This window comes from Falco cherrug, chromosome 4 (genome assembly GCF_023634085.1).
Source record: "Falco cherrug isolate bFalChe1 chromosome 4, bFalChe1.pri, whole genome shotgun sequence".
Lineage (NCBI taxonomy): Eukaryota > Metazoa > Chordata > Aves > Falconiformes > Falconidae > Falco > Falco cherrug.
In genome coordinates this window covers 107,667,274-107,690,641 of record NC_073700.1, presented here as the reverse complement: position 1 = coordinate 107,690,641, position 23,368 = coordinate 107,667,274, and the positions used below count along the sequence as shown (strand labels likewise).

General features: G+C 37.0%; 1 protein-coding gene across 7 annotated transcripts in view; it reads left to right on the top strand.

The window, feature by feature from the left end:
• The window catches only part of PLCL2 (phospholipase C like 2), a 103,910-nt gene that overhangs the window by 19,964 nt on the left and 60,578 nt on the right, over positions 1-23,368 (top strand). The window contains exon 2 of one of the 7 annotated variants that reach the window (XM_055708499.1): positions 11,561-11,641. The exons of the other annotated variants lie outside the window; for them this stretch is intronic. The gene's annotated coding sequence lies outside the window, so the exon portion shown is untranslated. The remainder of the gene's footprint in view (positions 1-11,560; positions 11,642-23,368) is intronic. 7 annotated transcript variants of the gene reach the window in all.

Genomic DNA, 23,368 nt, shown 5'->3' with positions numbered 1-23,368 from the left:
AAAATGAACAGAAAACTGTTCAGTGATTGTCCATAGCGTTTAGTAATATACTGATGGGAACTGGTAAAGTCCAGTTCATCTGGAGGGTCCTTAGCAGGTCAATCTGAATCATTTGGAACCGGAGAATATTCTGCAGATATGAAAATGACAGTTCTCAGTGTTCATCCCTAAAAGCTGAGGCTACAAGAGAATTTCTTCCACAACTCCTGATTAGGATTCAAGCTTTACTGCTGCCATATTTTTATTACCGATTAATAGAAAGTAAGATAAAACCTATTTGTATTATTTCCGTGCTTTTCTATTTTATTTATTTATTTTTTAAAAATTGTAGATCCAAGTTAGGATGTAGATTTATATACAAACCCCAAAAACTTAAGGAAGATGACCTTGTAAATCTGGTTGCTTAGACTGGCAGAATCTCTGCCTGGAGGGTTAACAGGAATTGTGGTTTTGTTTTCAAGTGAGGATTCTTATGTTACTTTTGATACTAGTTGGAGGCTTTGAACTCTGCTGTCTGTCAAGACTTTTGGGAGAAATCTCCTTTTCTCCCAAGGGAAATAACAGAGAATGGTTAGTTCCTCAGACGATGGTTGGACACATTTTCTGTCTAGAGTACTAGAAGCCATAGATAATTTGGAAGTAGAATTGAGAAAAAACAATCTGGACTGTGACTGGTTAGACTAAACAAATGGCAGTTTCTGGGCTACTGAGAAAAAAATTTGGAAACACTTTGGCAACACAGCTGTTGAACAACATGGTAGAATGACTCCAACTTCAGAATCTAAAATTATTTCTGTGACTTATAGAAGTGTATACAGGTTTAGTATCAATGTAATGAGAATACAACCCCAGAAGAAACTGAATCGGTAAGTTTTCTTAGTCAGAAATTTACTCATTTTATTGCTTGCTCTGCAGTATTTTTATTTTTCTTGGCTATTTTTTCTCCATATTCCCCCCCCCCCCCCCCCCCCCCCCTTCCCGATACTGATCTTTTAAATAAAACAAGGCCAGTGTTATTAATCCTAAGAAGGTGCTAGTGATGATCCTTTTAGCAGAAAACGGGGCTGGGAAGGATCTTGAAGTTACCATGTGTAGCGGGGTTGATGTTGGCCATCAGCCAAGCACCCACACAGCCGCTTGCTTGCCCTCCTCTCCCACACCCAGAGGAGAGAGTAGGAACAGCAAAAGCAAGAAAATTCGTTCAGTCTAAAGACAGTTGAATATGTGGAGAGGAAAGAAAAACAAGCGATGCAAAGGAAATCACTCAGTACCTCCAACAAGCAGACCAATGACCGGCGAAGTCTCTGAGCAACAGCCACATTGGAACATAAATCATCCCCTTCTGCTGCCTGAGTTTTATTGCTCAGCATGTTGTTATGCAGTATGGAAATATCCCTTTGACCAGTTCAGGTCATTTGTCCTGGCTATATCCCATCCCATCTTCCTGTTCACCCCTAGCCTGTTTGCTGGAGTGATAGAAAAAGAGCCTTAACGCTGCAAGCACTAACCAGCAGCAGCCAAAACATTGGTGTCTTGTCCACACTCTTCTAGTCACAAATCCAAAATTCAGCTCCGTACAGGGTGCTGTGGAGAAAGCTGACTCCATCCCAGCCAGACCGTGGTTTTCACATGTCCCAAATCATCAGAGTAATAGATTTCTCCCAAATAAATACATTATGTATGGTCTAGAGTTCCTCTGTGTGTGTATTTCGGTTTGATATGCTGATGTCTTTTAAAGAAACCACTTTTGTGGTTTAGTGTCGATGAATGTACAGAATATGATAGATTTGTGATCAGAAAACTTGCTTACAGCTAGTACAGCTTTGCAACGTGATTTTTCAATGCTTAACAGCTCTTTAGAGTACTTAATTTTTTAAATATTACATACATTAATTAAAAATTTTGGCTCAGTCTGTGTTAGAGATTGAATCATTACAAAGCTGGCATAGCACACAGGCCATCAAGACTGGCTTTACAAGTGCTGTCTTCAAATTTCCCTGGCTGCTGCTAATACCAGTTTCTCTCTTTTCTGCAATTGTACATCTCTTCCTGTAATTTCACCGACTGAAAATAGAGTGGTGTTAATAAAAAAATCTTGAGGCTATCATGTATTTTTATTGACAACAAAAAAAGACAGGTCCTGGTCATTTGGAAAAGGGTGACAACTTACTCCTCTCGGTGCCAGAGAGCTGAAATCTTAGTGAGTTTTTCAAAGTGTAAAGTTTAATTTTAGTAACAGGCAGAGACTTTGATCAATTCTAATTTTCATCTCACGATCTACCCAGTGCATCAAACTTCCTTATAATTTCAGTAATTCTATTTCAGTTTTTAGGAATGATCTAGTACATGTAGGTCAAAAAGTCTGATAAGATGATAATATTTCAATAAAGTTTTAAAACAATTGCTTCTGAGCTGTCAAAAACTTGTCTTGAATTCAAAGAGAAAGTGCTGTGGCTTATGATCTACAGTACTCATGTATTTGGGAAAAGGAAGTTTGTTTTTCACATAAAAACTGTTACACAGAAACCGTAGAGAAAAGACCATAGTTATTGTTCCATTGTTCAGACTGTTTCTTCTATTATACAGGTGAGTAGCTTAGCAGGAGTTAGTTTGAGAAATAGGTCATAGATTTTTTTTATCTCCTCTTCTTCGTTTTCTTTGTGTAGGTATTTAGAACAGGACCTTAATTTAACTGCTTTTGAAAATCCCTGTGTATTTTTCTTTATAGAAAAAAATTGGTTTAGATGGTTGATATAATTTATAGATAAAATTTGAAGTTATTATATTTGCATAAACAAAATCAAAGTTTTTTGATTCTCTTAGTTGTTTCTCAGTGTATGTGGGATTTTAAAAAAAGTATTAAAAGCTTACAGAAAATGCAGAGCTTCACTTGAGGTGTTTTCCTGTAACTGACTACATTGGCACAAATAGGTGAAATTTTATACATCAGTGGTTTTGAATTAAATGAGAGATACATCAAGTGTGTAATTAGAATTAAATAAATTGGCATACATATATTACTACTTCCTGTAGCCATCGGAATATTGCCAGCTGAAGTGCTTTTTGGTTGTCGTGTGAACATATATTGTACATTCTCTGACTAAAGTTTCTTTGAATATTTTACAAACCAAGTCAGCATTGGTTTTACTTCTGTATTGTTACAGAGCTCGGTATGTGAGTGCCCTTAGTATCTCGGGCTCTTGTGGTTTTATGCAACACAAACGGGGGAATTGGAAAGAAAGCCCTTTTGCTGCAGAACTTGCAGATTGGTTTACCATCCAGTGTACTGGCCTTGCTGGTTTACCGTCCAGTGTACTGGCCTTGCGTGCAGCAGCTGACCAGGCTCCCAACAGGTCATCAGAAGGCTTGAGAAGCAGACAGCTGGGAAGGCAGCCACAGGCTGAACTGTACCGACGGAAAAATACATTCCCGAGCTTTGGCATCCGAGTCTGCCACTGCCCAAAATATCTGTGAACGGTCTGTTCTGAAACACTTTAGGGAGAAAAGGTTAAAAAGAAGCACAATATTAGTGCTACCAACATACCAACAGGAGGAAGCCGTGCCAAGGTAGTGCTGGATTTATCCTCTGGCCAGTTTTCTTTCTGGATGCAGTGTGGTAGAATGCCAGAGTCAGAGTTGCAGACTGTTTCATTTACACCATACAGAAGTTGCAGAGAAGGGATTGCTGGGCAAACATCCACTATCAAAAAAGTTTTGGTCATCTGTTACTGAAACACAAATAGTTCAGGTTTTTGTTTGTGCATTGTTGGGGAAAGTTCATGGGTCCTATTAAAGCACAGTAGTTGTATTAAAGTTGGTATCTTCAAACAGGAGTGAGAAACCACTATTGCTTTAGCATCTAGGGATAGAAGAGTACTAGAATTGTTAATGCTGGAACAAGGATATTATCCTATTAGAAACACTTGTTTGAAGTGGATGTTTTTACTTGTTTTTTTTCTTAGCAGTCTTACACTCCTTAGTTATTGTAATTTAACCTACAAAACTTGCTGAAGTTAAATAGAATGCGGGAAGAACATGTTCTTAATTAGCATTTAGCAGCTGGGGAAGGGTGGTAGGGGAAAAAAGACACTTTGTAGAATCTATCTGTTACTATGTTCTTAGTCTTTGAAATATAAAAGCTTTTTTTTTAAATGTTTTAAAGCTTAAGAAAAAGATAGTGTTTAATAGATGAAGGTAGAAAGGAAATGTGAAATGTCATGGAGTGTTCAAGAGCCAGTTGGCATTTTTTTGGTGCAGTGCTGAAATGAAGAAGCCAAACCATACTGATACCGCACTTTGCACTCATTAAAGTAGAAGTAAGCAGCTGTTACGTAGCTCAGTGTTAAACACAGGAGTGCAAGGGTCATACCAGTAAAAGCAAAAAATTAACTTCCCATGTTATGTTGGAGAATTTTTGCATGTGCTGTTCTCAAATGAAGACTTGACCTGAAATATAGTGTTTGCTGATTCTGAGATAATTGTCACACTTTGCTGCATTGCCTCCGAAGGTACAATTCTGAGTAACTGGCTCCCCCGCCACCCTCCCGAACCCCACTTTGTTAAATTTACCAATGGAAGGAAACTTTTATCTAGATTCTGTGGTCAGCTGAACAGCATTGCTTTCTCGACTTGAAGTCAGAAACAGTAAGAAAACTGCAGATGGGTTTCAGTATTTTTGATATCAAAGAAAATGGCATGACCAAAAATATTTCTCTAAATTGCAGGCGTATGTAGTTTGAAGACACTTGAAATCAAAAATGTAAATTTCCATTTGATTTGAACCTTTATCAGAGTGCTTGTAATATTTAGGCAGGACAGTGTGTTAATAAAACACAGTAAAATAATAGAAAAATCACTCAAGCTTGAAGATAAATAGATGATTCTTAAGGTGCTTGGGTATAATTAATAAAAGTAAGACACCAGTAATACACAAATGGGCTGACCACTTTCAGGATCTTTTTGTAAATACGTTTTTTCGCTTGTAGAGACAGTAGCAGGCCACAGCAGCCAAGTGACTGCCCTGATATTGTCTGTTCTTGGTCACAGTATAATGTACCTTGGAAAAGAGTAAGAAGGAAATTGCAGTCTTCTATAGTTGCAGAATTACTTCGCTAAGATGCAGATGTTCAGAACTACTGATTATTAATGAATACTTATTCCAAGGAGTAGGAGTGGACATAGTTCTATATTGCCATTTATAAACATGCCTGCACAGCACCATTCTAATGCTGGTGCGTTTACCTTGCAAGGGACTTGTGTGCTGGGAAAGGGCATTCATTATCTCTGTTCTACGAACATAGGTTCTAGAGATGGGGTTTCATTCCACTGTGGTGTTTTCGGGGAAAAGCAGCCCAAAGGTTAGTTTAGTTACCATGTGAAACATTGCTGAGAGGTTGCCACATCCTCCCTTTCTTCCCCTCTTCTCCTTGTGAAGACTTCTTAGGCTGCCTTTGCCTTTTCCTCCAATTACGTGGTCTGGCAGATCAAGCAGAACTGCTTTCCCATCTTCATCAAGTTGCACAAAATAGTCTTAATGCCGTAAAAAAAAAATGGCCATTCAAAATGAATATGGCATTTGCCATCTACTTCACCAGTGCTGTTTGTTTCCTCTGGTTGCCCTCACATGACAAGCTGTGGTGATACAATACCTTCTTGCTTCCGGTTTCTCCATACATAATTTTCCTTTTATTTTATTTTTTTTATAATTTTTTTATAAATTTTTATTTTCCTATTTATTTTATTTATGATTTCATGACATGAATTTTTAATTTATTCATGATTTCATGACAACAAAAAAAGCTCATTCTGTATGCCCCGTCAGCAATGAGAAGGAGCACACCTGTACGTGATTTAATACTGAAGGATCTAGTAGCATAATGTGTGATAAAATTCCTGATCTTGAATGACACCTTCAACTGTATTGTGTAGCACTATGCTGAGTAGTACTATAGAGCGCAGAACAAAACCTACGGATTTGTTTTCATAAATTCTGGGACTGGCAGTTTTTAATAACTGCATTCAGGTGCCTCTCCAAATTGTGCATCTAGGCATTATCACAACATATTAAAGTAATTGCTTAACCGACAAAGTTTTGTATCCACTTCTGTTTAAACTTTGGAGGACAGTGTAGAGGTTATGTCCCTTCCTACTGCTGGCCTTCAGGAGTTAGCCAAATGTGTGCAAACATTTGTAATCTCTCACCCAAGAGCAGAATAAATTCGCTGAGATAATTCTGTAGTCAGTATGCCTGCAGTAGCTGTTAGTATTTGCTTAGATTTTATAGTATGGCAGCTAGAAATGGGAGTATGTAACTAACAAATCAATTGCAAAGCAGCAGCCTGTACCAGCTGTAAATAATGATAGGCATAAAATGCAGCATTAGCATTAGCAGCTTGTTTTTTGTAAAATGTTTATTCAAGTATACTATCCAGATTTTGTAATTCAGTAAAGCTTAAAAAATATTTACATTGGCCCTTCTGACTTCTCAGGTTTCTTGTGTTTATTTCAGTGTGTGTATGGTTAAAACAAAACTGCAAATATGATTTGAAAATACTCTTATTCTGTTAAATTATATAATGGATAAGGCAGTGTTTTGAAAGCTACCCCTGCTGTGCATATAGAATATCCTCCTTCACTGGGGACTTGAAGTGGAGAATTCTAGTGGGATATATTACAAGCTATTACTATTAAGGACATGAATTTGACAAGGTAATATACAGTAATGACAGAAAAATGGGTAGGAAATTTACTTTCAAGTTTCCAGGTATAAACGAATGAATGTACATCAGTGTTGCCTGTTGTTATTAAGGTCTGTAACAGAAAACTTCCAAATCAATACAGATAACTTAAATAGATTAATTAAAAATTAGAACTTGAAAATTGTTGGTTTTTTTTTTTTCTGATGTTAACATTTTAAGGTATATCAGGATACGTCTAACCATTTATGCCGTGTTGTGACAGATTCTTACTAAAAAGTGGGGTTCAGGTGCTCACTGCTCCACTAAGGAGCAGCAAGATTTCTTTTGTTTGTCAGTAGTCTCAGGAAATAATTTCTTCCTCCCCTGATGAAAGCAATTGAAAGTTGGCTGAATTGCTCCAATATCTCAAAGACTTGCATAACCTTTGATATTGAATCCTTTTTTGTCTATCAGATCATTAGGATCTATATCACTAGAAAAAAAAAAAAGGATATAATTGTTTTCACTCATTGATTGTGGCTGCTGCCCTTGTGTCAGTATAGATCGGTAGGGTAATACCGAAAGTGGAACGTGTGAACTACTGATTTCTTAACGAGCATTATTACTTCAGTTACTTACATTTATCTGGGTACTTGACTGTGTGTGCTGCTGATGCAATCAGAAGTTTCAAATAGCTAAATCTGCTGACATTGTAAGTAGATCTCTGAAAAAGGTTGTATAAAGGAGTTGCTAATGCAGTTCTTATAAAAATCACTATAAAAATGTGTGGGAGTTAAAACTGTCAGATTAGGGTTCACTTGGTTCTAAAGTATTTTGGAAGTATGCTGAAGCAGTTCATGTGATGATAAAGTATTGATAGGTAGGGCATTCTGCTGCGACAATCAAATCCTGTTGGACTCAGTTGTCTGAGGAAATTTTTTACAGATGGAAACATATACCGTATACATCTTCCATAACATGTATATATAAAAACATATATAACATATACATCTTTTGGTGTATGATGTATATATACCAAAAGATGAGCCTGCGTTTTTTTGATGTTTCAAGAAATAAGGTTCTGGTAAACAAGAAATCTTGCTACTGATGTTCTTATTTGGTAAAGTTTTATAACCTCATGTAAGAATAGGTGAAAATAAAAAGTCCATTTTGGCCCTGCAGCCAAGGAAATCCTAGAACTTGCAGCTTGTTGCCAGAAGAGGTAATGACTGTTGACTTTGCCAAAATCAGAAAGCAATTAAAAATAACTTTTTTTCCTAGATTTTCAGAGCATGATGTCCTCAGTTGCAAATTAATTTTAAAGGGAAGAAATAAATGCTACTTTTTGATATTTGGAAAGTAAAATTGAGAGAGCATTTCATAGTGTTGTGGTGGGAGTTTTGGTTTCAGCTTTTATTTTTTAGAAGCACTGGACACTTAAGGCTTCTATACACACTCGTGTGCACAAGAATAGATAGAAATTAATAGAAAATATGTAAAAGGTATAGAAATATGTAAAAGCTATAGTCCATATAATGACTGTTACTAGCTGAGAAGAATCTAATGTTTGGAGTGAGGGCCCCCCCCCCACCCCCCAGATTAAAGTCAGGAATAATAATGCTTGATTATTTGTTAAGGGACTCATGCTGGACTGTTGAAGATGTCTAGAAACAAAACAGAACATGTAATTGGTTTTAATGTGTCTTGTTACCTATAAACAGTGATCAAACCTCAGATGTACCATTTTCTGCCTTGAGTAAGTAGCACTAGCTCTTAAACGCATAGAGCTAATTTATTCTGCAAACCAAATCAGATCATTAGTTTTCAATATTTTCATTCTTAGCTGACTACAATTCTGTAAAACTCAAAATACGCCCATGATAGCAGCACAGCAGTAAGACAAAACATGCTTTAAAAACTGCACTTGCAAATTAGAAATTCTAGTGTAAAATTGCAATTGCATGTCTGACATTTTTGAAAACTGCATTAACTTCATCCTAAAAATACCCCACACCAAAACTATGAGATGTAAGCCATCGCAGCATAGTGTCTTTCTGAGATTTCTATAATCCAGAGAAACTTGTGATATTCCATAATCAGTTCTACAGCCCAGGGGGAATGGGATATGCTTTATTTATAGGATGATATACCATGAGGATATTCTGGGGCTGATGAGAGATTTCTGATTACCATCTGCTGCAGCTACTCCAGTTTCAGAGTGGATTAACTATGTATACGGAAACCGTCAGATCCTAAATCCAGCTGTAGGCTGTTTATCAGTAGTGGTAGACTTTGTGAAACCTCCTTGGGTAGAATGTCTGAGCCCTTGTGTACTGCAAAAGACACCAGTCAAACCACAGATTTTTCTTCATTAAAAGCTACTTTTCCATTTTGGAAAAGATGAAATTAGAAATGGAATCCCTTGGCTCTAAAGGTGAGACAGTGGCCAAAATGGCTTGGTACAGGTTTGCCAAATCAGCAGCTACGGTGTTGCTGTCTGAAGGAGCTGAAGATGAGGGTAGGATGTACTTTTGTTTGAAATTTGGAATTTGAATCTAAGACATGATTAAATGCAGATCTTAAGATTCTTAAACACCAGACTTCTGTGCATCTTTCTGGATAGGAGCACAAGGTGTTTTATGGGTAATAAAAAAAAAAAAGAGGCTTTACAATAATAATTGTGAAGTCTGATACCTATCTTTAGAAAACTAATGACGGGAGAACTTCATAATTACTGTTGTAAAGACTTATTCTTGAAGAGGCAGCTGTATAGATAGCTATAGTATAGATATGCCAACTGGGTGATGGGTTTTGATGAGCAGCTTAATTTTGCCCAGTTTTTCTAGTGAGAAATACTAATTTGAGCCTCCCTCTTTCTCACATCAATTTCTAGGAAATATACTGCAATAAAATGTTGTTAGCGGATGACTGTCTCCTTTTTCAAATTTAAGATAGACAAATACATTTAAAAGCTATGAGTAGGGGACTGTAAGAGGGAAAGACAGACAACTAGGTGAATATTTAAAGTATTTACATAATCTGTGTGTTCTTAGGGAAGTTACAATATAGACTATCTGTTTTTGAAGGAAGAAAACTAATTACATCAATAAGGATGAAAAACCTTTTTTAAAAGAATGCAAAGACCTTATGTAACTTTTGTTGTGCTTCGGTTGTCGGACTGTTGTAATTTTCCTGCTTGACAGTCTTGTATGGGAATTTGTTTTTAGGGAAGCTTTTTACTATTGATAAGATAGCAATGTAACTGAGATACTAGTGAAGCTATGTATTTTTTTAATGAACCGTAGTTCATAACTGTAGCTGAACCGAAGTAGTTTCTTGCTTGAATAGATTTTGCCATCCTGCAGTCTGCTGCCTGTGTCCTTACTAACTCCTGATGCCTGGTTACTCTGTTAGTAGAACCCTACAGCCTGGAAAGGGAGCAGGGAAGCATCTTCCTTATTCTTAAAACAGCTGCAACAGGAAAGAGAATAAACTATGTTTAAACTCTTTTTGGCCAAGTGCTTTTCCAAGCTAATTGTAGTAAACATGTTTTGTAAAGGCTGTAAAATTAAAATACATGTTTTGAGGGCTGTCTTTTTTTTGTATTTTTTATTGCAGTGGTTGATTAATCAATGTTTGTGGTACGATCAATGGCCTTATGAGTGGTAGTTAGAGGCTCTTGTGGTTGAGGACTTGGCAACTACTTCTAAATGAAAAACACTGGCTAGTTTTTGCAAAATGGGTGGTAATCTTTCTGACAAGCTAAAGTAGCATTAGTGGAGGAAGAAACATTTTTGCTGTTGACTAAAGAACTTGCTTTCTAACCTCATGTCACTGATTTAGTAAAAAGTTCTTTTCACTCTTTCTTGTCCTCGTAGTTGCCTAGGAGCAATTGGTTTACAATATTGGAAAGTACAGAATGGTAGATTTTCACAAATCAGACGGTACTGGGTTCAAGAAAAGATGAATATTTTTGGCTTCTTCCAGCATTGTGGTTGTTGTTGGGATGCATACTATACTATGAAGATTTCTGTAGCTTCTGCAAGGAAAAAAAGATTACTCATGAAATAAAACTCGTAGATAATAAAGTAGATTTCCTATGAAGTTATATGAGGATGACCATGGAGACTGTGAACAACGGGTTCACCAGCTAAATTTAAAAAAATGGCCAGAACAAGCTAGTTCTAGTGTAATTTTAAGGCTGTTGAGTCAAATTCTGCTTAGTTGCACTGCACTGAAAATCCAGAACGTTTGATTTTAACTTTTGATATGAAAGCAAAACAACAAACATCTAGTAGTTAGAGAGTGGTTAAGCAAATAAATAGTTTCTGTTGGAATTAGAGACAGGGTGGAATATAAATGCCAGCAATTTTGGAACCAAAAGTTCTTATTCAAAAATTGTTAGAAATTGTAAATTTTTTTTAAAAAACTTCAGTTTTTGCTTGGAATAGTTTCATGTGCTTTGCAGTAACTCCTAGAAGACCTCAGATGGGGTTTCATTTTGCAAATTGCTAGCACTTCCATGAGAAATTTAGTTGAAGGCAAATAATATATGCAGTAAGAAAGAAGTAATAGATAATTCAGTTTGAATCGTATCTGAAAATGTGGTAATACATTTTATTATAAATGCAACCTTTATTTGCCTTGTAACTGGTAATTTTTCCCCACATATAATCATTCTTACAAAAGGAATCCTTTCTTACTCCACTGTAGTTTCTGCTTATTTGTGGATGTTGACTTTACAGGATTAGAATCAGTTGCAAAGATTGGTTGCAGGGCAGACATGATCTTCACATTAAATAGTTTTGTCATTGTTTGTTTTATGTGAACTAGGTTAACTTATTTTTAATCATCACTGATTTCCTTTTTGCCTGTTTTTACAGACCAAGTTCTTTGAGGTTGAACTTAAGAGAATCATGTGTTAACCAAGTTCACATACAGAATTCAAAAATTATTTATGTCACGTAAGTTCCAGATCAGTCACTTATGTTCATGTCTGTGTATACTCTATGGCTTTCTAAATGCAACCCCTTCTAGAGGATGTTAGAATACAATTGTGATTCTCAAGTAGATGGATCAAAATATCTCTCCCTCTTCCCAGTCAGAATATATAGCTAATACCCTTGCAAATGTTTGTTCCAAAAGTAAACGACATTGGGATTATTCTGCTGCTCACTTTATAGTAATTAAATATGCCTACAGATATTTACGTTGAAAAGTGAAGATGTAGCCCTCTTGGGGGGAACGGTGAAAAATTAGAGAATGTTGGGAATGTCACTTTATACAACAACAGAGTTTCTGCTTCCAGTCTATAGCTATGATCACTTGACTTTATGTTTAGAAATGCCTGGAAAAGTTTTCTGACTCTTACTCTTGTGTGTTAGTGGGAACAATATTGCGTATCTTTGTTATTATAAAATGTACAGAATATATTGTACAGATGTAAAGACGTAGAGAATGTATTGGGTAATACTTTGAGCCCAATCTAAATAAACATTTGCAATTCAATTTTATTTTTTCATTCCTTTTTGGTATATTTCACTGAGCTTTCAGAATTAATACAACTATTCTGTTTCTTTCCCATTTATCTGGTACTCTGATACTATGTGCATCATTTGGGCCTCAGATGTTGTAGGTGGACCTTATAATTCAAATAGCATTTTTAATTGGAATGAAAAATACTGTGTTTCTAGAAATTCTTGTAAACTGTTTTTCACAGAGCTTCCATCTATAAATTATTGAATGCACTCAAACTGCCCAGAATCTGCCGATCTGGGTAATTCTTGGTAATTGTAAAGCACTGAAAAATCTGCTTGAAGTGTGTTTTGATTAAGTTTTGAAAGCCTGTTGCTCTGAAGTCAGGGCACTACTGCATGTGACAAAATGTATGCAAACATTCTATAAAATCCTGATGCAATCATATTCGTATCATTAATGCTAATGAGAAGAAAGCACATAGTACAGGAGACATAATACAGGTGGCAATACTTGGAAGGATGCAGTGTCTTGTGCTTCTCTTCGAAGTAGAAACCATGTGAGGCTGGAATATAGCTATTCCCTATTTTTTTTTTTTTTTTTGTGTGTGTGTGTGTGTGTTTACATGTATGTACATGTACAGACCCCAAAGCCCCGTAATTTCTCTCTCCTCCCAGGCAGAATCATGGCGATTTTGTTACATTGTTTTATTCATTTAGCATAGAGCATGGTCTGCTATGCTTGAGGGTCATGGTTTGGTCCTGGTGTAAAAACAGGTCTTTTTAAGAAAATTGAACCCGTGCTGTGAAGTGTTTTTAAGTCTAATAAATAAGATGTGAATAAAAGATTATTTTAATACTGAAAATGAAAATACAGGAAAACCAGATTAGTTTGCCCTTTTTTTTTAACTTTTAAAAAGCATATTACTTCTTTCTGAATTAATGGAAAAACTTGCAAAGAATCTTCACTTTTTTGTATCAGTTTTTAATTTTTAATATTGCATTTTTAAAAAAATATCAGTTATTTGAGACTGTGATGATGATTTTGTTCTCTGGTACTGCTGTGCTGAAGAGGAATACGGTTAGCTATTTTGAAAGTTGTTCCAGAGCTGTGCTTTCCCCTGTCTGCAGCCCTGAGCTTGGAGAATGATGCCAAAACTCTTACTGACCATCTCAGTGTGTTTTGTGGAAAGTTTTTATAATTAAAAAAACTCCACTGGATTTCTCTACTCATCTGACGGCATTTTCTACAAATGAGCTTTTCCTTTATGCTACAGGCTTGCTTGGCTAGTCTCCTTCCAAAACCAAGGCATAATAAAGGGGAGATACTGTCAATATTGCTGGTTTAAGGTCTTAGCAAAGGCTTGTAAATGAAACTAAATACAAAGCTGTGATTCTTTCAGAGAATAGTGCAAGTTAGTTTGAAACGTTAAGAGTAGCTATAGTGAAGTAAAGAAATTAGGAAGTTTTGTGTGGCAGTGTGACTTACTACTAAAATATTTTTGATAAAACCCTGGGTGTTTTCTCATTTACTGTGTTTTCTCCAAGTCTGTAGTCTTTTTTTCCTCCTATAAAAGCTATTAACTGGTTTTTATAAAAAGAGGATTGGCAGGATACCAATCTTTTGTATGTGCTTCCTGTCTGGACTGTTCAGACAATGGAAAAATACTTGATTTGTAAGATTCTAAGATGCTAAAATAAACCCTTAAGAAGATTTTTTTTTGTTTTCCAAGAGGCAAATGATAATTGCTATGTCTTTCCCATATAATGTGTTTTCCCTTTAATGATTGGGAGATCCAGACAGATCACACCTCCTCACTTACCTGGAAAAAAAAAAAAGCTGAAAGACAGTGAAGTGTATAATAAACTAGTAACCTTGATACCAGAGTTTAATCCAAAGATTTCCATATGTATTTATAAAAGTTAGATTATAATTCTATGAGAATATAATTTTTCCAGCCAAGTTTCCTGAGGAAGTAAGTTATTCCATCTGCCTGCCACCAGTTAATTTCTACTGAATAAGAGTAAAGGATAGAGGTCTCTGATATAATTCATAATTAAGTTTTTGTAAATTTCACGAATGCTGTCAGCTGGGCAGAGAAAATAGGTACTGTTTATTTTTCATTACAGTAACTCGGGGAAAGTGGTGTCGCTGCCTGTTCCTTTAGTAGTGGCTTACTGAGCAGGCAGCATGCCCGTGTTGCCCGGCCTTTCAGCACGGGTGTCGTTCCAAATGAGCTGCAACATACGCTGTCCCTCGGCTGTCCTGCAAGCCGTGTAAGCATGCACGAGAGGGAAGGATCCGGATTCACGTGAGGAGGGTAGGAGCATTGCTGGCGTTGGGAGCGAACCATTAAAGATGGGAAGAAGTAACGGAGAGGCTGTGCGTGATTGGGAAGATGAGGGGTGTGACGGAAAATGAGACTATACTGTAGCAGTTAGGGGATCTGGCAGTGGAGAGGACATGGCTTCAGGCTGTGTGCAGGTCAGGTTGAGAATGACTGTTTTGCTCCCTGTGTCAGCCTTGTTAAGAGGAGGTCTCTGAACCACCTTCTGGGCTTGGGCTGTCTTCTACTGCTGCACCAGCTGTACTGGTGTGGTGTGGTGCAGTGGGTTGGGTTCATGCATGGCACATTCCGTTTTAACAAATTGTTGTTTCTTGAAACTTGCGTAGTTTCAGTTAGTTGATGGTGACCTCAGAGGTTGCCCCGGTAACTGGTGTCCCAGGGGACCTCTGTAAATATACATTAAAAGTGGCCTAAAGTCTACGTGCCAGTGCAATGTCTAAAAATATTGAGTAACTGTGTTTATATTTAAAACTGTTTATATTAAGGTGGTTTTAGCAGAAGTCCTGCCCAAATATAAAATTCAGAAGAACCTTTAAGATAGCATGCGCTTTGAAATTACGTGGTTGAAAATTCCTAAAAGACATCAGCGAGCACTTTCCCAAAATATAAGCAGTTATTCGATGATGCTTTCTACTTTTACCACGATGACATAATTAATGAATAAAGTTCATTTAGTAAGAATTATATTTAAGTCATTAGAAAAATGACTTCTGCCTTCATACAACGTAAAAGGAAGAGGTGTGGATCTCTAACTAGGAGACACAAACGATACTGCTGTAGGTGGTTCTTTTAGAAAAGCTTCGGTGGAAAACAATTACGCAGTGGTGAGATGTTCAACTGAACAAGTCTCTCCATGTCTTAATTATCCAGAATTCAAGTACATTATATAATGGTCAAATTCATTAATAAAATCAGTGAATTCACATATAATAAATGATAAAATTAATTAACTTGCAAAACTGTTTCTTTCCCCTATGGAAAATCCATATGGATTAGTATTACCAATTGATCATTTGATAGTTTAGTAGAGTTTTGGTAAATACAACTTCTAGTAAAGGAATAACTTTCTTCATTGTATGTGTTTCCTTTCTTTTCCTCCCTTTTGGTTGTGAACCCTGAACAGGATGCGGCTTTGTCATGTTGGCACCTTGCATATGTTTATGCAGTCCATAGGAAGGATGAGCTGCATCACCACTAGCTTTTAGTTGGAAGATGCATAGTATTGCACAAATCATAGAATGCCTATTCTCTTGTAGTTACCTTGGCTTCTGAAACGCTTTTTCTTTCGTTTTGTGGATTTTCATGACGAGGTATAAATAGAAATTGCAGAAAGCCGTCTAGTTGATGCTGTTTAAGAAAAAGTGGGACTTGTGAATCCTTATTTAAATCTTGACATGTGGTACATATTTAAATTTAGTAGCCGTACAGCTTGGTTTCAAAACATGCCTCAATGGAATTTTCCTAGTAAAACAAGAATTCAGACCAGTGTCATGAAGACTTCTTGAGTCTACTGTAGTTTTACTAAATTAAGAAAATCAGAAATGTATACACTGGTGACACAATTATTGGATGGTGAATAATATCAGTGAAGAAGAATGTATTAAAATATCAAAAGCTATAGCACTGTATACAGTTGCTTTGGTTGTGTGTTCTGTGGTAAAGTGAGAGCGGTCCATTCCTGAAGGAAATGCTGATTTATTCTTCAAAGGGAATCAAAGTGATAGTCCTTAAACTGGTTTGTGGTTACAGGAGTAATTTATCTAAATACTTTATTTCAATAAAGAAAAAAAGATTACCGGGTGAACTTCATGACCATATCAAGCAAACGTCAGAAGGTCACAGATTCTATAAATACTGGCCTGCTATGGCAACATACAAATAAACCAAAGAAAAACATATAAAAGTACTACTAATCTCTGTTGCTATGTATTAGGGAGCTGACTGTGAGGTAAAGAATATATGATCGAGCCCAGTGTCTTTTATGCTCCTGAATCTTAGTCTTTTATCATCTTCATGTTCTTTATCGTTCTTTATCTGATGATGGCAAATGAGCCTATCCATTTTCCTCAGACTTTGGACCACATTTCTAACATTTAAAGTCAGTTAAAACAAATTAACGTTACACAGTGAGTCAGCGTTGCAGTCTGAATTTGGAACAAATTCTTGCAAGTTGTTAAAAGTCCTTAGATGAAAAGCACCCAAAAGATTCACTGTTGTTTACTGTTCAGGTTCAGCTGTTCAGTTTGTTTCTGGGACCTGCCAAGGACAGATGTGTGTGCACTCTTACTGTTAGCACTCATTGCCATCCTGTTACTTGTTTTTATGACTTCTCACATGCTGCAGGATTCAGACCTGTGAGAAATCTCAGTTTTTCTTGTGGAATCTTGCACTGCTAGCATGTATGTTGTTCAGTTGTGTCCACGACAGAAGACTGTGTATGGCAGACTTGCAATTCATAAATTTATGTATATACCTAGAGTCTGCTTTTGGATATAGCAATTTACTTTTAATCTCAAGTAGAATTGCAGTCCTGTTACTATACAGCATAGAATTTTAGGAAAGTTGCCCATGTAAACATTTCTTTTTAGCTGCCAATGTCTTATAAATCAGTGAATAATACACTTGTGTGCATCCATAAAATGTATCTATTTTCTCCACATAACATTTTTTCAATCTGGCATATGGGAACAAAACTAGAATCGTAATTCTGTAGCTGTGATGCATTCACAGCAAAGTGCAGTGAACAGCTAAATGGAGTAGAAAATTTTGGATATGTTTTCATGCATCTGGAAATATAATATTGGTGTTATGATACTGCTTCAGTAACAATTTATTAGTTAGGAACTAAAGAAGGATTACAGGCCTCCAAGATTTCCCTAAGGTTGAAGATACTCACATTAACGTAGGTAGTGTTGCTGACGCTGGACTGTTCATTTTGGGGTGCCTGACTTCCAGCACCCCCTTTAAAGGAGTGACTGATTTTTGCTAAGGATCTGGGAAATAGATCACTTACAAAGGTTTGCTGAAAGCACCTGAAAGTTGAGCTCGAAAAATCAAGAGCTGCTCCAGAAAGTTTGGGGATATAAAAACATTTCATAATTTTTTGAACTTTGTGGGTATTTTAACCTTGTTTAGTTTATAGACCCCCACATGTCATAATTTTTGAACTTTGTGGGTATTTTAACCTTGTTTAGTTTATAGACCCCCCGAGTTAATCTAGTAGTCTTGTAACAGGGAAAGTGTCTTAACAGCGCTCTTGCTTTGAGTTACCTTTCATGTGTCACTTAGAAATGATCCGGCGACTCCAAGAAAACCATAGACTATGAGTCATAAATCTTGAAATCATAGAAGATACTATCTTGATATTTTTCAGAATCTTTATAATCACTATTAACAAGCTAAACAGCGAGCTGTGGTATGTATAATATTGTTTTGAAGCATTTTCAACACAAGTTCATTCTCATTAACCAGTGGGTAGGTTGCGCGCTCAAATGGTGTCTTTTCTCCTAATTTGCAGAACTTTGAAAGGTGTGTGACTCAATTGATCATTAGGTGGGCCCAAAGAGCTGCAGTGAATGGAGTTTGCGGAAGACACCAAGTTGGGCCGGTGTATTGATGTGCTTTTGGGTAGAAGGGGTTTACAGAGGGATCTGGACAGGCTGGACTGATGGACTGAGGCCAACTATATGAGGTTCAAGAAGGCAAAGTGCCAGGTCCTCCACCTGGGTCACAACAACCCCACACAATGCTGCAGGCTTGGGGAAGAGTGGCTGGAAAGCTGCCCATCAGAAAAAGACCTGGGGGTGCTGGTCAGCAGCCGGCTGAACACGAGCCAGCAGTGTGCCCAGGTGGCCACAGACGCCAACAGCATCCTGGCTTGTATCAAACAGTGTGGCCAGCAGGACTAGGGCAGTGATCATCCCCCCGGTACCCGGCACTGGTGAGGCTGCACCTCGAATTCTGTGTTCAGTTTTGGGTCCCTCACTGTAAGAAAGACATGGAGGTGCTGGAGTGTGTCCGAAGAAGGACAGCAAAGCTGGTGAAGGGTCTGGAGCACAAGTCCTGTGAAGAGCACCTGAGGGAACTGTGTTGTTTAGCCTGGAGAACAGGAGGCTCAGGGGGGGACTTTATCCCTCTGTACAGCTCCCTGAAAGGAGGTTGTAGCGAGGTGGTGTCCATCTCTTCTCCAAGTAACAAGGTATGGGACAAGAAGAAATGGCCTCCAGTTGCACCAGGGGTGGCTTAGATTGGATATTAGGAAAAATTTCTTCACCAAAGGAGCTGTCAAGCACTGGAGCGGGCTGCCCAGGGAAATGGTTGAGTCACCAGCCCTGGAGGTATTTAAAAAAGGTGTAGATGTGGCACTTAGGGACATGGTTTAGTGGTGGACTTGGCAGTCCTGACTTAACAGTTGGAGTTGATGGTCTTAAAGGTCTTTTCCAACCTAAATGAGTCTGTGATTCTATGATTTTTAGAATATACTTGTGTATGTGATTTTGTTAGAATAAAATGCACGGTGTCCTGTAAAGGTATACTATAAAACAAAATACTGTGTTAGCTGCATAAATACTGTGAAGATAAAGAAGTTTCTACACTGTTTATTAGTCAAACTGATAGAACCATAGCTAGTTGCTTTCTCAACATGGTTTCCTAAAGGGAAGGCAGTAATTGGAATGCTAGTGAGAGAAGCAATTTTCCCTGTAAGAGTTAATGTGATGGAAGAGGGGTGTCTTTCCCTCTCCCACCGCTGTATATCCTGTCCTTGAAATTGTAAAGGGTTTTGTTAAGTCTTGGTGAGTTTGATGTATTCAGCTGTTTCATCTCTGAGGCTGATAATGGTGAGTGGGAGAGGCAATTGAGCAAAGGAGTTCCTAACAATGGGTAAAGAAGCCATAGACAGCATTGTCACCTTCTTGAGAACTCATGTAGCTGCTAAATTATACTGAAATTTTCGTAGGTTGCAGCCAATATGAACCTTCTGCATAATGAATTTTCATTCCATTTTTTTTTTTTTCACTGAGTACACCACTACCTTTAGGAGCAAAGCTCCTAAAATGGGTAGTGTTTAAAAGCAAGCAAATACACAGAAATGGTTCTTGTGGTAAAAATTATTAAGAGTATACATACCAATGCTTCATTAACTCAACTTTTCTTTTTCCTCATGAAAGACATTTAACTATTTTTGTCCTTTAAGGCACCTATTAATGAAACATGAAAATATTTATACTTTGTCGAGAAGGACCTTGGGGTTCCGGTGAAGGAGAAGCTGCCCACGAGCCAGCAATGCTCCCTTGTGGCAAAAAAGGCCAACAGTATCCTGGGATGCTTTTGGAAGAACGTTGCCTGCAGCTGGAAGGAGGTGATTCACCCCCTTTACTCAGTGCTCCTGAGGCCATATCTGTAAAGAGAGGTAGTTCAGCTGTGTAGGTCTGAGCATTGTGTATCAGTTTAATTTATGCAAAGCCAGGATGAAAAAAATGAAGGGGAAAAATTATTCTTTGGGCTAAAATTTTACTTGCCTCTGGGAGATGTTGTGGAAAGAGGCAAGATCTTTTCTTTACTTTGGACTCAGTTTCTGCCACAAGGTTAGTGACGTGCACTCTAGCAGCGTTGTGTCTTCTTGGTTGACTTGAAGATCTAAGGAACTCTTGATCTATGCTTTTTATTATAATCTGAATTTTATTGATTTTTTTTTTTTCCCCTGGCTTCTTGGTTTTGGAAAACTTGTGAGGTCTAGTTGTCCTTAATCTCTGCTTTTGTCAGATTTAGCTGAAATCAAGAAATAAATTCTAAAGTTAGGAGGAGGGACACATTCAGGCGCGCACATAGACAATGTGATCCTTAGGATTATTTTCCTAGGAAACCATCTAAACCATAATATATGGTTCACTGGTAGTCCTGGAAACAGCCTGCTTCTCTCTCAATCACTTTTATCATCATGAAGCTTACTCTGCCATGATTTCCTTCTCATAAATCTGTAGCTTGCTTTTAGGAAACAGCTTTTATTGTAACTAAATGCCATTGTGAGAAGTATGCAAATACTGTGGTAGGGAAAACGAGTTAAAGGTTCTATGTAAACTGGGATATGTTCCTGCCGTATTTGAGTGCAGATCATTGAACAGAGGTTTCTGAAGGTTGAGCTCCTTAATGTTCTGGAAATAATATTGTGCTGGATGGGACCTGCAGGATATGAAGGGTATTTAAGCAAAAGGTATTTAGAGTAAATTACTGAGCCCCAAATAAATCCTTTATGATATAGTGCATACAACTGCAACATTCTTAAAAAATGCTGAAGCAAATAATCTGGTGCAGAAAGCTGGGACCAAATTGTTGTTGATTTTCCAAATTTGTGAAATTTGTATACTCCTCTATTGTGAAGTTATTTTGTTTCCTATTACTGCAGGTTCAAATAGCTAACTTATACTTTGGCAAATGATTGAAATAGAGTTGCAGCATAGAGCAAGTTACTGATAGAAGATTCCAACGTATCTTGAATGAGAAGTTACCAACCATCAGTGAAATAGTTATACCACTTACTGTTTTTTCTTTCCTTCTAAACTATGCTGACAGTTAAAATCCAGTGTTAAAAATTGTCCAGCAACAAGTTACTACAGATACGAACAGACAGTTCTGTTAATATTGCCAGACTGCTTTTGCTGTGTTCAGTTAACTTTGTACCTCAGCGAATTGGTTGATTTATAACATTTTCAATTATAGTATGAAATTTTTAGTTCAGAATGAGAAGTGGTTAATAGATGATGAATTCTATATTCAAATGTATAAATATGCAAGGTGCAGTATTCAAATAGTTCAATATTTTTTTAACTTTTTAGTTAACCATTGCATCACATTAATTCTGCATATTATTTTCCCTTACATGTATTTTTCATACTCTGTCTTATTACAGAAATCTAAATCTTCTAAAGCAGCATTCCACTAATGGTGCATCTCCTTCCTCTCAGTTTTTATGCTTCCCTTTGGCTCTGTCATTTCAGACTTAAATTTCTGTTGAGTCTGACAGGGCAAGTCATATTGCATCATGAATTCACCAAAATGTGTGGAAATCTGGGTAAAGTTGGTTAAAGGTGTGCTTTTAAAATGTTTTACATACAACCTATTTTTAAAGGAAAATAAAAAAAAAAGCAGAGCGTGTTTAATGTCAGTGCTTTTCATTTTTTCTAATCTAATAATTCCTTTGGCTTTGTAAGAAGTTAGAAGATGTACTATTTTAGTCTGTGTATGAGTTAAACTATTCTGAGAGTTGTTAATATACAAAATGTGGTTCCTTCATTTTTTTTTTATTATAGCACTTGAATGCTTGCCTTTATTCCCAGGGTTCGAAAGTATTAATACTGAAAGCTTGTCTGCTTTTTACTAGATTTATTGGTATAAGTGACATGAAGGGCAGCTCTATTTTTAGGGACTACGCAGATTCCAAGAGCAGGCTTCTTTTGGTGGTGTATAACTACTGAAAGGAGTAAGCTAGGTAACCAGGAGATGCATTTGCAGATACTAGTTTTGTCCAACCTTTCTTGTACACTGATGTAATTTAAAAATGGGATTTTCATTACATTACTGTCCACTGTACAGGCAAACTTTAAAATATAATCTAAATATACTCTCCAGCACATATAGATTAGACTATCTGCATATGCTTTATGTACAAAAGTGGTTACTCTGATTTATTTTCAGCTCTGATTAACAGTATTAGGAAAAGAAAATGTATTTTGCCCAAATGTTTCTGTGTTGAAGATGAATGTTTAAATGATTTTGAAATAATGAAATGCGAACTATTGAAATATTAAAATGTGTTTGGAAAGTTTTGTTAAATTAGTAATTATAACAAAATAGAAAATAAATGGTTCAGTCTGGGAAGCTGGGAGAGTGAGCAGGATGACTGTAATGGAACAGTTCTACTTTCCATCTCTGCTACGCTGAACAAGAACAAAACTTCTCCTCCTCCTTAATAACTGTGAGGTTGCATCGTAGGTGGCTACAAGGTTGAGATAAGGAAGATTAATACAGTTTCTAAGCATTATCTACACTTCTCTTCAACCTTTCCTTGACCACCCAAGCCATGCTAGTTTTATCCCATTGGTTTAGGCAGATGGGTCTTTGTGGTGGGACACTGGCCTGATTTCCAAGGACAGGGATCTGACTCTTGTGCTGTGAGCAGAATCAGTGCAGGCCCTTGGTTTCAGAGTGAGCAGTCAGTAATTCCCGGTGAAGTAAATAGATGAGAAAATTACATTGCTTCTGTGATTGGTTTTAGGGTTTAGTTGTCATTTTGAGTTAATTTTTGTGGTCTACAGCGTGACTTTTTGACTTTGTGACGTGTAAGGCACTCAGAAAGCTGCATACAGTGTACTGAGATAGGTACGTGAATATTTTAATGGAAGGTTGGTACTTCCCTGGTACTTCTTAGAGAGTTTAAAAAAACTGTGTTCCTCCACAGAACACAATTACAATATTACTTTATTTTCGTTATTACCCTTACCAAGTGTTAAATACTATGAACTCTGAAAATTGAAAGTAGGATCATTTTTACCTGCCATATTATACTGAAGTTTGAGTGCTTACTGGATCCCTAGCCCCCTTCCACATTTAGAAAGGTTGTAAACTTTGTTTTAAGATCTTTAAAATTCTTACATACTCTTTTGCCACCTGAAGTGCTACAATTCTAATTTGTGTTGGGAATTTCTGTTGACATCATCAGCTGCTTGCTCAGATGCTGCTGTTGTAGATGGGATTTCAGGAAGTATCTTCAATGCGCTTTATTTTGGCTCTTGCATCCTTCAACCGTTTGAAACTAATGTCCTGCAATGTTGCTTGTTTAGCATTCCTCACGAGGTAATATTGTAGCAAAGGA